The sequence below is a fragment of the Sus scrofa genome, chromosome 4 (assembly GCF_054392235.1).
Source record: "Sus scrofa isolate SSC_HxYL_T2T_F1_AM1 chromosome 4, Sscrofa_HxYL_maternal_Yorkshire_Landrace_v2.0, whole genome shotgun sequence".
Classification (NCBI taxonomy): Eukaryota; Metazoa; Chordata; class Mammalia; order Artiodactyla; family Suidae; genus Sus; species Sus scrofa.
The window spans coordinates 82,680,614-82,695,872 of record NC_139386.1 but is presented as its reverse complement, the minus strand read 5'-3'; the positions used below and the strand labels follow the sequence as shown (position 1 = coordinate 82,695,872).

At 42.1% G+C, this 15,259-nt stretch overlaps 1 long non-coding RNA gene across 3 annotated transcripts in view; it reads right to left on the bottom strand.

The window, feature by feature from the left end:
• The window catches only part of LOC102157622 (uncharacterized), a 301,905-nt gene that overhangs the window by 114,938 nt on the left and 171,708 nt on the right, over positions 1 to 15,259 (bottom strand). The window contains exon 4 of one of the 3 annotated variants that reach the window (XR_014843843.1): positions 6,363 to 8,629. The exons of the other annotated variants lie outside the window; for them this stretch is intronic. This is a non-coding gene — a long non-coding RNA (uncharacterized LOC102157622). Of the gene's footprint in view, positions 1 to 6,362; positions 8,630 to 15,259 lie in introns of those variants that run through there. 3 annotated transcript variants of the gene reach the window in all.

Genomic DNA, 15,259 nt, shown 5'->3' with positions numbered 1-15,259 from the left:
CAGGTGGACCATAGAACATGTCAAGTCTTCATTACTGATTTAGTTTAGAATTTCACCTTTGCACACACACACGCGCGCGCACACACACACACACGCACAGACACACTCCATGACCAAACAGCCAACCAGAAATGTCTGAAGGGCTTAAACGTATGCTGTTTTCCTGGAAGCTGCCTCTATATTCCTCGGAAAACAGCTAGCTGTTGTACGGGTTGTAGTCAATGCTTTGGAGAATTAACAGCATCTTATAACTTGCTTTTGCAATCATCATTAGCATCTAAGTGCTGTCAATGAAGATGTAAGGAGGAAAAAACAAATTAATAATCAATATGAAACATGCATTTGATGGGTCAGTAGGAAGTCTAGATGTAAGGAAATTACTGCTGATGCTCCGAGCCTGTCCCTACTCTGAAAAGAAGGCTGCAAACCTCTCTCTTTGGCTAGAACAGCTGGAGGAAATCATCGCAAGGGATGCATAGATTTTTCTATCAGTAATTCCTACTACCCAAAGCCATCTGCACAGAGACAATTGCACAATTTCTCTTCATTATGTAAATGAATTCTCTCCTTCAAGCTGCAGTGGGAGGGGGAAGAGGTCCCCAGAGCTCCGGAGACAGGCTTGTGCCGGTTTATCGGTAGGAAGACAAACTCTGTGACATCAACTGAACCCGTGGGGCATCCCCTCCATGGACGGCAACACAGAAGTAGGCAGGCACCTAAGTAAAGACAAAGCTCTCAGATCTTGAGAGTAAACAAAAGAAGAATATGCCTCCTCCACCTTGAGAAAGGCAAAGGCTTCTTCAATGGAAGCCAGAAGAGCATTAACCGTAAAAGACAAGAGGAATCAAGTCAATAAGACTCATTAAGAGAGTGAATAGATGAGGCAGGCTGGGATCGGGATTTATAAAGAACGCCAAAAATCAACCACAAAAACATAGAAAACCCAATGTCGGGAAATTAAAAATTAAAATAAGACTGAAATATCACATACAAACATACCAGAATGGCAAAAACAAAAGTGAGAAACTGCAGCAAGGCCGTGGAGCAACAGACCCTCACCCACTGGTTGACAGGGCTGAACTGGTCACCTACATTTTGGCACCTATGGTTTGAGCATATTTCCAAGGCTAATCCTGTGCACCTGCCATGACCCAGCACTTCCATTCCTAGAGAGGAGTGTACTGCCGTCCACCAAACGGCCCAAGAAAGAATGTTCACACTAGTAGAATTCATGATTATCAAAACAGGAGTAATTCTCAAGTCTATAAACACCAAAATGAACAAATATATTGGGGCATATTCTTAAAAGTGCATTCTACACGTAAAATAAAATAGAGCTAATTATGATATAAGCAAGAGCATACACAAATTTTACAACACAAAAAAGTCCACATAGAATCATTTCATTTACCTGAAGTTCAAAATCAGGTATGACTGGTCTATGGTATTGGGTCTGCAGAGCACTGGAGGCTGACTCGGGTACCATGAAGGCTCGTCCTGGGGTCGGGCAATGTTCTTGCTGATCTGCATGGCGGCTGCCTGCATGTTCACGAAGGTAAGAACTGAGAGACATGCCATGGATCCTGGATGTTCACGTAGGTAAGAAGTGATAGAGAGACGTGCCATGGCTCTGTGTAGTTTCCAGTGTATAAGTTTTGCCTCCATATAAGAGAAAAGAAGTCTCTAAGGGTCAGAAGTTTTGCAGAATTTAATACTGAAGAGACGGCCAGGTTTCCAATGGCAATACAATGTGGATATTTTCTTGTGCATATGCCTCATTGAAAGAGAATAAATTAATGGTCTTGGATTTGCTGAGGATAAACAGTGAACCAAAGCATGAAATGGGGGCGTGCCAAAAAAGGCGTAGATGCCTTTAGAGAGGATGACTTCTACAAATCAAATTTTGTCTTAAATATGCAAAACTTATTATGATTTTTTAGCCCAGTGTAACATTTTACAGAGATAATTGTGTAACACTTGCTCAATATACCCTTTCTGAGTTGATTTCTGAAATAAGAGCAGTGAGTATTTAGGAATTTGTGAAATATTTTTCACATGTCTACTTTGTGGAAAGCACTGTTTGCTGCCTGTGTTGGTAGGAAAACCAGCAGCACTGTGTCGACCCGGGTGCAATTCTGATAAACCTCTGCGGCCCCACAAGCCCACGTTGACTCAAAATGTGATATACAAATGTTAATCCTGCTGTCTCCTACGTGATCCCTGGTACTTCTTTCACTGGGCCCATGTGTCTCCACAAAAGAGTCAGGCACATCACATCATATGTTAACGAGGATGAGTCATACCAGTTAGAAAATAAACAGCAAATAACCTCCTTAATGAAAATCAAAGTTTCCAAAGATCAACACAGTCATAAACTGACGCAAGAATACTGTTATAAAACAAAGGAGAAAATATGCCTACTCATCCTGGATAAAACTGGGCCAAGTGGTATATTTTTTTCTATCTCCTTATAATAAGAGACTTGGAGATTTTACTAGAACTGCAAAATAAGGAAGAAAAATACACTTTTCTCCAAGAGGAAAGAAAATAAAGAAAACGTTATCTTTTATGAAATTAGAGTCTATCCATATTTAAATTTTTTCTATTTAAAACCACATAGAGAAGAATCCATAGTGTCCAAGTTCACCTGTTCTTTGAGAGAGGCTATAACCTTTGGCAGAGGAATGAGGTCACCCAGGAATGACCTCACAGGAAATAAACCCCCACCCTAGCTCTCTCCCTCCCTCACCTTCTCCCTTTGGCCAAATCTAGCCCTGAGCCATGGGGCAGTGAGCCTGTTGCCCTCACCCTGCTCAGCCTCCTGGTCAGCCCCCAGGAAAGAGAGCAAGGTGGGGATGAGTGACAGAAGCCCTGAGGGGACAAATAAAAAGGACACACAGTGGCCTGCCAAGTCCCCATCACTCCACTACACCATGTCATGCTGTCACTTTCCAGACCAAGTCTAGATCATCTCTAGTCAAGCCTGTGGCTTCTGATTTCACCTTCTGTTCTTTTCTGGTAAAAACATTTGATTAACTAGGTCAAGAGAATGCTGCCAAATAAATCTGGAGTATATGAAATACCTGAGAGACGTTCAGCAAAGAGGTTAAAGCTTGGATTTTGGAATCACACCTGGGTTCTTCTCTGTACTCCAGGGTCCTCACCTCTCAAGTTCCATCACCAACTGACCTCATGAGATGTGCGAGGGGTAAGAGAGACAATGAACGTGAAGCTTCCTGCAGGAGGTCTGGCACACAGCAAATGCCAGTTCATTCTTGTAAGAAACTTGCATTACCAGAGATTGAGGTATATGATATTTGCCTTTTCCTTTCTGACTCACTTCGCTTACTATGAGAACTTCTAGTTCCATCCATGTTGTTGCAAATGGCATTATTTTGTCCTTTTTATGGCTGAGTAGTATTCCATTGTGTATGTGTATCACATACACATCCATTCACCTGCTGATGGACTTTTAGGTTGTTTCCATGTCTTGGCTATTGTGAAGAGTGCTACAATGAACACAGGGATGCATGTGTCTTTTTGAGTGAATGTTTTGTCCAGATATATGCACAGGAGTGGGACTGCTGGATCATTTGGTAGCCCTATATTTAGTTTTCTGAGGAACCTCCATACTGTTTCTCACAGTGGTTGGATCAATTTACATTCCCACCAAGACTGAAGAGAAGTAAGTCAGAAAGAGAAAAGCAAATACCATGTTATATCATTTACATGTGGAATCTAAAATACGGCACAGATGATACTACCTACAAAACAGAAAGAGATCACGGACATAGAGCGCAGACTTGTGGTTGCCGGGGCAGGGGTGGGGGTAGGGGACGGGGAGTTTGGGGTTGGTGGACACAAATGGTAACATTTGGAATGGATGGACAGTGGGGCCCTACTGTACAGCACAGGGAACTGCGTGTGACTGGGTCACTCTGCCATACAACAGGGATTGAAGAAACATTGTAAATCAACTATACTTTAATAAAAAAAACAAAGATTGAGGTACACGGTTCATATCTTGGGTCAATACAGAACAAAGGACCCTCGGGCTGACTTTGAGATGCGCGAGGAAGTGAGAGGGTGTGAAAATGGAGTTAATCAGAGACTGGTCAAGCTAAGCACAGCAAATGAATGACTTAGGACGTACTGTGTGGAGCAGATGGAAATCTGAGTCACTGGAATGTTGCTCTAACTATGATTAATGAACGTGGTAAACATAATCTGAATGGAAAGTTGATTAGAGATCATTGCGAAGCCTTCTGAACAGTCAGCAGGACTCAATCCAAATGCGAAGGACATCAGAACAGGATCAAACAGCAATCACATTTAAGGACGAATTTATTTGCTCCAAAAAGTGCACATGCATGGGGAACAATGGCTCTCACTTCATTCTGAACCTCCTTCCTTCCAACAAAGCAAAATACTCTAAAGATCACTAACGATGCAAAACCCCGAATGACTGTAATGTCAGGAACTAGAGAACAGCAAAATCTTCAAATTACCTGAAGCAAAAACAAACAAAAATTCCAGTAGATATCCAGGCTCCCATCCACTTGAGTCTGAGATCAAAAGTCTGAGCTGAAAGAAAATAATGCTACAAAACACAGCACTGGGTCAATTAACAAAAATAAAATACAAGGGGTAGATTAAATTTTTAAAGAAGTATTATTTTAAAAAAAAAAAGCTAGCTGAATAGCATATCTGTGGAAAGACTTTGACTGTGAGAAGATGACAGCAGGGGTGGCCCTTTGTGGTAAGGAACCCCTGACTGGATATGGAAAGCCAGGACGGAGACTGACTTTTGTTGCCTTTTTTTTTTTTTAACATGTGCCAGGAGTGAGTATGTGTTTATTTCTGATAACATATCCTTTGTTCTGAAATAACGTGTGGGCTCCTGAAATGTGACACACAGTTGAAGCAGGATCCAGATCAGAGAAACCCTCTCTACTATTCATTTCCTGGCTGACATCACTCAAGCCATTTAACTTGTAAAATCTCTTACCTAGACTGTGCATATACATGTACATCAACTACGTGTTGGCTATAAGAAATTCACTTTTAAAATTCTGAGATAGGTTACAAGTAAAGAGATGGAAAAATATGTGCCCTGCTAACACCAATCAAAGCAAAGCTGGGTTGTCTGTTAGTTTCAGACAAAGCAGACTTCAAAGCAAGGCAAATTCTTAGGGGGAGGGTGGGCAGAGAAGCATGACATAATTATGAGAGGGTCAGCTTCCCAAGCAAACAGACCAACACTAAATATATATGCATCAAACAACAGAGCACCAGATACATGAGGCAAAAACTCAGAACTGAGAGGTGAGATAAACCAACCCACTATCGTGTCTGGAGTGCCCACTTATCATATCAGAACTTAAAGATGAAGCGTGCAGAGAAGCAGTGGGCGGAGACACTACACAGCACCAAGAGACCAGCTGCTCTGACATTTATAGGACACGTTCAACAATTGAAGAATACAGTTTTGTTCTCAAGCTTGGGTGGACCACTTACCAAGGGAGACCACAATCAGGGCCATAAAACACCCCATTAAATTGAATAGAATTTAATGGACACAAATCTTCCTCAAACTCTTTCAAAACATTGGCGAGGGGAGAGTATCTCCCACCTCCTTCCACGAGGCCAGCATTCCGCTGACGTCAGCCAGACAAAAACAATACAAAAATTTTCAGCCCTAAGAGAGGTTGGGTTGCACTGTCCCTGGGAGAGACTTTTAGGGTGTCTCATTTCTCATTTCCCTTTCCACCCTTGTTGCCAAGAACGTCTTAATCTTCCTCTCTCCATTTATATTTTCAGTCTTGATATTTTCACCTGTTTTGGAAAGCTGCCTCAACTCTATTTGACTATTGCCAGAATACGGACAAACCTGGAAGACAGCCTCCTAAATGAAATAAGCCAGTCACTGGAGCACAGAGTGTGCGGTTGCACTTACACGAGACACCTAAAACAGTCAAACTCATAGACACAGAGGTGGAACGGTGGGTGCCAGGGGCCGGGGACAGAGCAAATGGGCTTTACTCAACAGATTTCAAGTTCCAATTATGCGAGATGAATGGATTCTAGAGCACTGCCGTAAAACATGGAGTCCATAACTAACAAGGCATGTGGTGCACTTCAAAATTTGGTGAGAGGGTAGTGTTTTCACCAGGTTTAAAAAAAAAGAATAATTTTAGAAGTATAGCAGATTTGCAGTGTTGTGATCGTTTCTGCTGTACGACAAAGTGATTTACTTATCCACAAGCACGTATCCATTCTTTTTCAGATTCTTTCCCATAGAGGTTATCACAGAATATTGGGTAGAGTTCCCTGTGCTTCAATAAAACTTCAGAAGAAAAAAAGACATTTTTAAAAATTTAATTAAAATAAGTTTAAAAAGAAAAAACATAGACCAATTATCCTCCATGAGAGAATAATAAAAAAATGTATAAATCAAAACCATCATTAAATACAAAGTATAATACATTATTACAAGTGAATTTATATTAGGAGTCTAAGTTTGGTTAACAAAAAAAGAATCAATTGGTTAAAGAAAGAAAACAATGTAATTCAGTACATTATTTGTCAATAGCATGAAAGACTACAGGTAAAGCTTAGCAAAGACTCCCCCTTCTTCATGAGTATTTGACCTTTGGTTAATTCCCTACCTCCCTTTCCCTAGAAAGCAATGATATATATCACTAGGTGGTGGTGGTGTTGATAAAAACAGCCCCTGGGAGAGGAGTTACTCCTGTTTAAGGACAACTATAAATACTTGATACACTTCTTCTATCTTTGCGCTTTTTGAGTGAGGCTCCTTAGACTAAGCAGGGCCGTTTGTGGGGACACTAGGAGCTATGTTTTAAAGTCACTGCAAGGATTATTCTGGGGGGAGGGTGCCAGCTTCGAGATCAGGGCGCTCCTACGCCTAAAGCCATTTATTAAGGATTCATATTTAGAACTTCGTGTCTTCACCACCTCTCTTGACTGTAGTTCTTATTCCAGACACTGAATCCACACTTTTCAGTCGGGTCTATTTAATGCCAGCTAAAAAGTTTGATATATAAATCACTGAATCATACACTGTACTGTCAACATACCCTTCGGTCATTTTATCCCTCCAATTTTAATAGTCAGTTCTTTTCTCAGCCAAAGATTCTATTGTTTAAAATACACACCTTAAGAGTTTTAAATGTGGGAGTTCTCGTCGTGGTGCATCGGAAACGAATCCGACTAGGAACCATGAGGTTGTGAGTTCGATCCCTGGCCTTGCTCAGTGGGTTGAGGATCTGGTGTTGCTGTGAGCTGTTGTGTGGGGTCACAGATGTGGCTTGGATCTGGAGTTGCTGTGGCTCTGGTGTAGGATGGCAGCAACAGCTCCAATTAGACCCCTTGCCTGGGAACTTCCATATGCCGCGGGTGCAGCCCTAAAAAGACATACACAAAAAAGTTTTAAATGTGTACCTTTGTTAAGAGTCAAGGCATGTATTTTCTTGATGGTGTGACACAACTCTAATTGACTTACTCATTATTGTTTTTAAATAGACAAGCAATACTAAGCAGGTCTAATGATCGATCAACTCTGCAACAGTAAGCCTGCAAGGCTGGCTCTAGTCTATGATGAGCCTGTATGGTTGCCCAAGCCTAATTAATTGGTTTTTAAGTCCTTTTCGCTACTAAGACACAAATTACAAGTTTGTTCTCTTGAGTTAAAAAAAAAAAAAAAAAGGTTAATATATTTCTCCTGCTAGGGTCGAATCATTTTTGGTGGCTGGAGGGTACACGCCCTGCTGAGGGGACATAAATTGCTACCGTTCCCTGAGAGAATCAGTTCCAGTGACAATCCACTTTGCCACGGGCCCCAGCAGGTGACAGTTACTCACTTCTGAATCTAGGGAATAGCCAGACACACTGAAACTTTTAACATCTATTTTACAAGATTTTTAATATCTAAAATTTTTAAATAATTTTCTTCATAGATGATTGAATCAAGAAAGACCACTCAAATGTCCAGATTATAAATTATGGATTAATTACACTCGTCAAGGGCTTAGAAGGTTATGGCAATTTAATGAAAATCACACATGGAAACAAATCCCTCCTTCTTTTGGAAAATACACAATTTTATCTCGTTTCTAGAACAACATTTGTTGAACATAGGCTAGGATTCAAGTGTTTGTCCTAGGATGGCTAGGGAACTGACGTAAGTGTTGTTCTCTTAAATTTTCTGTGATGCTGGAGTTGATCCTTTGACACTGAAACATTATGAAGCTGTATCTTGCTGGGAAAGTTCAGGGAAAGTGACAACTGAGATCAGTATAACATTGATAGAAATCACACCGACTCTGGATTCCTACAAAGTTGTTTCCATGTGTCACTCTTCCCCATGAAATAAAAATCACCTTTCTGAAATGAAGGCAGCATGCTGTGCGCCCGGCAGGGCACAATGCCCGTGCATTTATCTTCAATCCTCCACCTGATGCGCTGGACCTGTACTTTCGCGTTGTCTTGGTGGCAGATTTTTATCCTTTCTGTCCACTTCCGCATACTGTCCTGGCCTGATTTTCACTGGTTTTGTGATCATCATCACTTTCTCTAGTTGATTGCTTCTTCTTCTTTTTTTTCTTCTCTTTTAAAAAAGTTTTATTGAAGTATAGTTAATTTACAAGGTGTGACAATTTCTGCTGAACGACTAAGTGACCCAGTCATACATATACACATATCCATTCTCTCTCAGAGTCTTTTCCCACTTAAATTATCACAGAATACTGGGTAGAGTTCTCTGTCCTATTAGCAGGTCCTGACTGGCCAATCATTCCATGTGCTTCAATGTGCATATGCTAATCTTAAACCCCTAGTTTATCCCTCCCAATAAAACCTTATGTGCTTTAAAATATATGCACAATTAAAACACGTGACAATAAACGCAAAAGGGGAAGGGGTTAAGTGGAGGCACAATATTATTCTAAAATCTTAGTATTTTGGGGGAAGTATTGAAAGTAATCATTTAAATTGGAGTGTTATAAATCAATTGGGAATGTTGTAATCCCAAGACTTCTTAAAAGTGTAAAATTAATACTAATAAAGGAGGTAAATCAAAAGAAGGCAAGAAACAAGAGAATAAGGGATATAAAGTAAACAGGCAAAGAAAATAATAGTAAGACGGCAGGTAAAAATCTAAATACAGCATTAATTATACTAAGTGTACATGGACTAAAAATTTTTCCTGTTGAAACAGGGATAGAGCAACCTTCCAATTTTAGGCTTGACTGGACTCTGCATAAAATGTAGCTCTAGGAATCCCTGAAAAGGCAGGGATTCCCTGAAAAGGCAGGGATTCCCTGAAAAGGCAGGGATTCCCTGAAAAGGCAGGGATTCCTAGAGCTAACTATGGAAGGGGGAAGAACTTTTAGCTGCTAGCCCTGCAGGGCTGAATTCTGAGTAAGCCTGAGCCCAGAAATGCTGCCCTTTCACTATCTTAATCTATCTTTCAGCAAACTTTTTATTTTGAGAAGACCGCCAGAATGTGTCATTAAGTTATGCAAATGTAAAGCAAAGACTCTCCATGGAAGCAGTTTGAAAAGCTAAACTGTGCTTTGTTGTTGCAAATTGTTTTAAATTCTTGCAACTGTGGGATTAAATTCCAGTTTAGCCTTTTCACCAGAATGGCTCAGGCTAGTTTTTTTGTTGAATTTTCCAAAAACAAACACAACTCATCTCTGTATTATTTTTCTTCTGAAGACCACACACTGGTCACATGAAGAACTTGTTTTCTTTCTATTAATATGACTTTATTTGTCCTTGCTGGGAAATAAAAACCTTGATTTATTCTTCTAAAAGATCATTTCCCCACTCCTCTTGCTGTATTGCAAATATTTACAAATATTTCTCATTTTGCCTGAGTCTAATCTATCTGGGATGGAAAAATATCCTTTATAATATATTTTTCTATCCCTAAATTTATGTCCTAATGTGGGGATGTGGCTTGACAGTAGGTGATGAAGGGTGAATCAGTAAATCTTATCACACCACACCTGTTATCATTGCCAGTGCTAAGATATCGAATTGAAAAATATTGTTTTTTATGTTATTGAATGATCTAGACAGTCTAAGGTACAGGCTAAGGATTACAGTGGAGAAAAACTATAGAGATAGGAAAGTATAGGTTGAGGTATAAACAAGGCAGGGCTTGATTTGGGGATGGAAATCCCATCTTTCTCTTTTTTAGTCGTGCCCTTGGCATGTGCAAGTTCCTGGGTCAGGGATTGAAACTGAGACACAGCCTTGACAATGCCAGGTCCTTAACTCACTCAGCCACCAGGAAACCCCTCACTCCCACCTCTTTCTTAGTGGCTGAAATAATGTTCACCCACCAGTAACATTTTGTGGAGTCTGTACTGCTTGTACAATACATTGCCACTGGCGATGCAAAGAGAACATATCTGGGAATGCATTCATCGAAGGTACAGAAGGGCCACACAACAAGCGCCCCGCGAATAGGGCAAACGGTCAAACTAGAGAAGTAAATGCAAAAGTTAAGGTAGTCAGTGAGGGGGCTGAGATGAAAGGAGGAGGTGCTGGGGAGGACCGTCTAGCAGGGGGGCACAAAGCAGATAAAAAGGTCCAGTGGCAGGAAAACACTTCCACACGAAGTCCTCACACATTTTGCATGTCATTTACTGCCCTTCCAGTGAGTGCAGGGAAATAAAAAGTAAGGCTCAGTTTCTGCCTCAGGAGTTTCAACTAAATGAAAGATAAAGAAACATCCATGCAGCCAGTAGAGGACAGACAGGCCATGAAAGGTGCCCGTGTGTAGTTCAGCCATAAATTCTGACAAGAGCAATTCTGCAAAAGGCAGCAGTAGAAGACAGGCGACGGAATGAGACACTTCGAGGCTCCAAACTCAGATGTGTGCCACCCAACAGCTGTGTGACCTTGTGTGAGTCTCGGCACCGAGCCTACGTGGCTCTTAACAAAAATGGCTCAACAAAAAGTCCAACAAGTCTCTCAGAGTGGGGATGAGGTCATCTGACGAGAAGGCCCCATAAGGTGTCGAACTTTCTGTCTTTCTCCCCTCTCATCGCACCTACTCTTTTTCCTGCAAAGGGCTGAGGCGTGTGGGGAGAAGGAGAGTCAGGAAGGAACAGGGATGGCAGGCAGCCCTTCCCCGCCCTCCGCCCAGCTCCAGACCTCAGACTCCGGGAGGTGCGGGGGGAGCGGGGCGCAGACATCGCGCTGGGGAGGGAGGCTCCGTGGCTGTAAACACGGGCACCATCAGAGTTCAGATCCTACCGGATTTTGGTGCCGTGCCGAAGCCTCCCCCCCGCCCCGGGCACTGCCCTCAGCTTCCCCAGCCGTGTAATGGGGAGACAGCATCTTCTTCGCCCTGGGTATCCACCCGGCTGAACCCTGCGACAAGGGCGAGAAGGAGCCCCCAGGCCGCAGGCCTCCAGCCTGATTGCTTCTTATAACGCTGTCCTCTCCTCTATTCATCTCTGCTGACAAAATAAATACAATCTTTCCAAACCACTAGATACCATGATTTATGTGCAAATCCTCTATAAATCTCAACACAATTCTTTTTTTTTTTTTTCTTTTTAGGGCCGCACCCACTGCATATTGATGTTCCCAGGCTAAGGGTCAAAATGGAGCTACAACTGCCAGCCTACACCACAGCCCCAGCAATTCAGGATTCTTAACCCACTGAGTGGGACCAGGGATCAAACCAGCATCCTCATGGATTCTAGTCAGGCTCGTTACCATTGAGCCACAATGGAAATTTCTTCGACACAATTCTTTAAGCTTATGTGCAATATACCATGTTTTGAATGCTTTATTATACTTAGTCAATAGAAACTGATTTAGGCAAGTGCCTCTTCTTTCTGTATTTATCCTTTTCCTAGTCAACAGTCGGCACGGAACATGCTCAGTCAAGGTTTGTTGAATTTAATTAAGCTCCTTTTCCAGAGAAAGACGTTCTTGATTCTCTTCAACATTTGCTCTTCAGTATCCATGCCTCCAACACTCACCTCATTTCAACACCATAGCACAACAGATGTGCAAGTTTCCTCTCAGATATTATAACATATTTGACCTCTTCTGATTTTTTTTTTTTTTTTTGCTTGTTTGTATACTAATCCAAGCAAAGATTATTGCAAAGATTATTGCAGGGGTCTTGTCCATGGAAGAAAGCCAATTAACGTGAGCCAGTTTATATCAAAGTACCCATGACTGGAATGTCCTTGGCACACGCGTAGGCATGACCAGAGCATAATAACATTCTTTTAAAATCGAGTCCCACTTCCATCTCTTTCAAAAAGTCTCCCAGGCTTCTAATTTACAGGTCTGGCTGCTGTGTGAAGCCTCTGGAGCAGGTGTCAAGGCAAGAGACGGAGGCCTGCATCAGGGTGATGGAGATTGAGGATAAATTTCTTGACATTTTGGAGATGGAAACTATTAGAATTAACAGTGGTTTGATGGGTGAAAGGTACGCTGAGTCGAGAGCTGTCCATGTCTCAATCCCAGCAATTTCTGGCTTGTTACCTGAAGTGTTCAAAGACTTTGCAGATGTGATAAAATTGGGGATTTTGAACTGGGGAGCATATCTGGGATTGTCTAGGTGGGCTGGGGGTGGGGTGGGGGTCCTCATTAAAGGGAAGCAGGAGGATCAGTCAGGATCGGAAAGGTGACCATGGAAATGAGAGAGAGTCGGGGGGTGGGGGGAGCAGTCAGACCACAGGCAGCCTCTAGAGGCTGGAGAAGACAGGGACAAGATTCTCTCCTGAAGCCTCAAGATGCAGTGCAGCTCTGTTCACATGTGCATGCTAGACTTCAAACCTCCCGAACTGAAAGAGAATAAATGTGTGTTGTTTTAAGCCACCAAGTTTGTGGTAATTTGTTGCAGCAACCGCAGCAGAACAAGAGAGAAACAAATGAGATGAAGGAAAGAATCCAAGAGCTCTCCGCTGGGCTTTAGTTAGTAAGGCTCCCCCAGCCCCTACCAGGGGCATCTTCTCAGCCAGATGGGGAGACTGAACTGTGGTCTACACTGTAGTTGCTTGGTTTATTTTGTATGTGTACCTGTATCTTGTCCACAAATAATTCTGAAAAAAAAAAAAAAAAAGAAAAGAAAGAAAGAAAAAGAAAAAAAAAAAGACGTGCTTAAAATAATCACATAGGTGTATTATAAAGGTATATTTAACCATTATTCCCAAAGATGCTGCCAAATTATAGGCTCCTGCAAAGAATCTCTTTAATTTCATTAGTATGAAAATGATGGACTTTCTCTCTAGTCCCCTGAATCTATTTACCTCGTTGTCAGAGAACTAATTCTTTATCTTTTTTCTCGAATGTCTTTGTAGGGAGATATTATGTGCACTCCTTTTCCCGACGCTGTCCGACTTCATTTACAGGTCTTCTTCGAAACCATTACAGCCTGAATTTGCTGGGTGTTGCATCACACAGACTCACAAAACCTACATTTTGCTCTGAGCTTCTCTTCTCTCCTGGCCCTAGTTCAAGATTCATTAGCTCGATTTATAACTTTTCCAAGTTTCTTTTATACCTCTACTTTCCTATAGTTTAAAGGCATTTGGAAATCTTACTTTCTTTCCATTCCAACTCTCTCTTCATCACGGAACAAATCAATTATGTTAATGCAGTAGCCTGAGGGCGAAAAAGCAGCCTCGCTGTAGAAAGGAATTGCAGCCTTGGAGTTTGGAGCCTTAAACAGAGCCTCTGACTGAAGGTGAGGGAGCAGCGTGGACCTGCTGGGCACAGGAGGCCCAGTACACAGCACCAGCATCAGGGGAGGAAGACCCAGGGCCCACAGGGCACGGCCTGTTTGCCTCAGGCCTGCCGGTTACTACCTTTGCCCGGATTTTTCAAAGACTGACTCATATGCAAGGCGGGTGCTCCGAGTGTCTGGGGCAATTCATGAAGTCTGGCATCTACCACACCTACAACTGCACAATCATACGTGATCAGGCTGGAAGATCGGCTTATCTGTCTGCTCCACTTTATACGAGAAAATAGAAATCCAGGGGTATATCCTTACCCTCTTGTAACACTCACACCTGCAGCCCCCAGGGAACAGCAGAGAAAGGAGTCTGGCTCCCTGAGTCACCACATGGAATAAGTCTGCCCACCAAACAGACACAGGGCCACGGTCTCGTGTGGGAGCAAGAAATGACACACTCATATAAAAGCGCAGCCCAGGTACTCAGATTGCCAACCTGGCCACCTGGAGATATAATGATGTCCCCATTGTTTAATCGTGGTTATCTAAATTTAAAAAAAAAGAACAATCCGTATTGATATCAACTACTTTTGGCCATTCCAGGTAATAGTTACATGCTTCCTGCTTGTCCTGGCTGGTCAGCATGGTCATCAGACTCCTTGCAGAGAGCAAGGAACAGCAACAGGTGAATCCAGCCTGGCTGCGTGTACGAAATATTGAAATGAGAAGCAGCAAGAGAAAGAGGATAAACAGACACAAGTGACTCCATTGAGCCATTAGAAATGTGGCTAAGATCCACCAGAAATAAGTTATTGCCTTTTCGTCTGTTTTGTTTTTGTTCATCTTTGCTGCACCTGGGTTGGGGGAGGAATATGATTTCCAGCTGTAGCTAAGGCTGGCATTTTCGCAAAATCTTGACATGGAGATAGGAAACCCAACACAAGTGTGAACCATGGCCCCAAACCGACACTCACTTTGCAAGGCTAACGGGAATGACTGAAAAGCCGAAGAAGTAGTCTGACACCTTTACTTTTTTGTTATGATAACTTATTTTATGCAACACTGGAAGGTGTGGTGACAACTGAATACAATCCGTATCTTGTATTACGGGGTTATCCAAATAATTTCTATAATAATAGTAACCCCTGCCTGCCATCCGGGACATGATGACAGGCCTGACTAGCCAATGTGGTGGCTCCATCAAGACGGACACTAGGCAGACATGGAAAGCGAGGGAGTGCTCTGAGACAAAGGGGTGTCTTACACTAAAACGAGGGAACAGGCTGGACATCATGAAGGAGAATCGAAAATTCAAGTTATAAAACAGAACCGAGAAGATGTGGGATACAGGAAAGTGGAAAACATAAAATATGTAATAGCCTTTGGTACCAAAGTGATACTGGTTTAGGTTTCCTTTTGTCTTAATGTATTGCTACATTTCATTGCTAAGCTAGTTCATATTTAACCTGATATTCTTGAGTAAAGTTCAATTTCAATTATTTTAAATTTGCACTATCCATT